Here is a 2,780-nt window from a genome sequence, read left to right as displayed (position 1 = left end):
CAATGTTCCCTGGTGAACCTTTCCTATTGTATTGAGGGCTTCCTAGTTCTTTTGTCGGGATGTACAGCATTCCATGGATGGTCTGGCCGGGATGCATTTAATCTGTCCTGTGCAATGAACATTGAGGTTGTTGTCAGTCTTTTGCTGAAACAAACAACCTTATTTCTGCACCATATGCACTTGAGTTGGTCTAGCTCTAAGATAAATCCCTAGAAGTGGAACCACTCGGACTTGACTTAAACTGGAAAATGATAGTTTTTTTGTGTGAAATGGATACATTAATTATTCTGTCATAGGAGGAACGGGGAAGAGATTTTAAAAATTCATGGAGTTACAGAAAAATAAAGTTTTGATTTTGCCTACATGAGTTTGTTGACTGGGAATATCTGTTCCTTCTGTGTGTGTGTGTGTGTGTGTGTGTGTGTGTGTGTGTGTCTGAGGCTAAAATGTTTTCTGCATCAGCTGGAGAGCTCTCCTCTTGCTCTGGCTGCATGGGGGGCAGGGGGAAGTGGTTGCTGGCTGGGAAGTCTAGGGATCTCTAGGATGCTCTGGGGGCCAAGGGCATTGCATTGCAAGGAGGGCCCAGGATGATACGGGTGTTCTTAACTAGACTCTGGGAATCCCCTTGAGTCACAGGCAATGTTGTGTGTGTGTGTGTGTATGTGTGTTTGCCTTTTTTTTGGAAATGGCTCCTAGCTCTTTGTAGACCCTCAGAATCTGTATCTGACAGTGAGGAACCACAGGAAGTGGGAAACCCCAAACTTCGCATTTAAACAGATCTGGGTTCAAATTCTGCATCTTCTGCTCATGACCTGCATGACCTTGGGCTAGGGCCCCACCTCTCTGAGCCTGCATGCATGCGTGCTAAGTCACTTCAGTCGTGTCCAACTCTGTGCAACCCTATGGACTGCAGCCTGCCAGGCTCCTCTCACCAAGGGATTCTCCAGGCAAGAATACTGGAGTGGATTGCCATGCCTTTCTCCAGGGGATCTTCCCAACCAAGGGTCAGGCCTCTCTGAGCCTGAGCTTTGTCATAGTGATGGGAGTCAGTAATCAATGCTTCTTAGAGTTGTGGGTAAGGACTAGAAGGCTGGGGAGACGAGGTGAGTCGGGGCTTTCTTGAGGCACTGCTATATTTCTGATGATAATCTGGTGCCTACTTCTCTGCCTCCTTCCTTCCCCCAAGGGCCTGGTGGGCACCACGTTCCCTCCGCTGGTCCACACTAAGGCAGAAACAGAGGTTCCCAGAAACATCTGACCTAGATCATGTTGATGCAAAGGAGTGCACAGAACCAGTTGTTCCTCCCCCTGAGATTAGATAAGAAAAGAGAGGAGGTGGAGTGAGAGTTGAGGGGGTACACAGGAAGGGAGGAGCTAGAAGGATTCAGGACAGGGTTTGCTGATGGGGGAGCCCTGACCCCATCAGATGTGGATGACCAACCTGTGTGTCCTGGGCCCCCATGAGCCTCCCTGGGCAGTGGGTCTCAGATCACACACCTCCCCCGCCCCAGCCAGGGCTGAGGCCTCAAAGGCCTTGTTCTGAGTGAAGTCTGAATGCATACTGCACTCTGCCAGAACTGTCTAAGGCTTGTCTTATCAGAACAGAAGCCAAAGTCCTCACGCTGGGCCACGGGGCTCCCTGACCTGGCCCTGACCCCCTCTCTGAGCTCACCTCCTACAACACCTCCCGCCTGCCTCGCTCCCCTCCCCGCTCACTGGCCTCCATGTTCTACCTCCTGCGCACAGACTTCAGACAGGTTGTTCCCTCAGCCGGGGACACACTGTCCCCATGAATCGTCTAAGTCCCTCTTCATCCCTTCAGCATTCACTCAGATTCATTCATTCTTCTCAGTGAGGCCTTCCCCAACCACCACAGCTAAACCCATACCCCCACTCAGCATCCCTCTCTCTTTCTTTTTTCTCCATGCCTTCACCATCACCTCATTTCAGGATACTCTGTGCATCAATACCTATCTGTCCACTAAGATGCAGGCTCCTACAAGGCAGCAATTCTGTCTCTTTAGTTCCTTTCTCAAAAACAATGCCTAGTATTACTATCTATAAAAGGGACAACTAATAAGAACCTCCTGCATAGGATGGGGAACTCTACTCAATCCTCTGTCATCACCTATACAGGAATAGAATCTAAAAAATGAGTGGATAAATGTACACTGATCCATTTTGCTATGCACGGAAGCTAACAGGGCATTGTAAATTAGCTATACACCAGTAAAAATTAACTGAAAAACATAATTATACAGCTGCTTAAAACTGGGCTCCTAAAAAGAAGGCTTGTGAGGTCATTTTGGAAAACAAAATGTAACATTTCCACTTCAACAAAAGAAAACAAACAGTGCCTGGTAGAGGGTAAGTGCTAAATAAATGGTGGCCAAATGAATGACTTTTCAAAAAAAAGTGTGGCGTGTAGTTGCTTTGCAATGTTGTGTTTCTGCCGTACAGCAAAGTGAGTCAACTCTATGTATATATGAAAGTGAAAAGTGTTAGTTGCTCAGTCGTGTCTGACTCTGTGGCCCCATGGACTGTAGCCTGCCAGGGTCCTCTGTCTGTGGAATTCTCCAGGCCAAGAATACTGGAGTGGGTAGCCATTCGCTTCTCCAGGGCATCTTCCCCCAGCCCAGGGATCGAGCCCAGGTCTCCTGCATTGCAAGCGAATTCTTAACTGTCTGAGCCACCAGTGAAGCCTCATGTTTGTGTGTGTGTGTGTGTGTGCGCGCGTGTGTGTGTATCCTCTTTTTTGGATTTCCTTCCCACTGAGGTCA

Source organism: Odocoileus virginianus, chromosome 16 (genome assembly GCF_023699985.2).
Source record: "Odocoileus virginianus isolate 20LAN1187 ecotype Illinois chromosome 16, Ovbor_1.2, whole genome shotgun sequence".
NCBI lineage: Eukaryota > Metazoa > Chordata > Mammalia > Artiodactyla > Cervidae > Odocoileus > Odocoileus virginianus.
The sequence above is the reverse complement of the archived record's forward strand: the minus strand, read 5'-3'. Positions refer to the sequence as shown.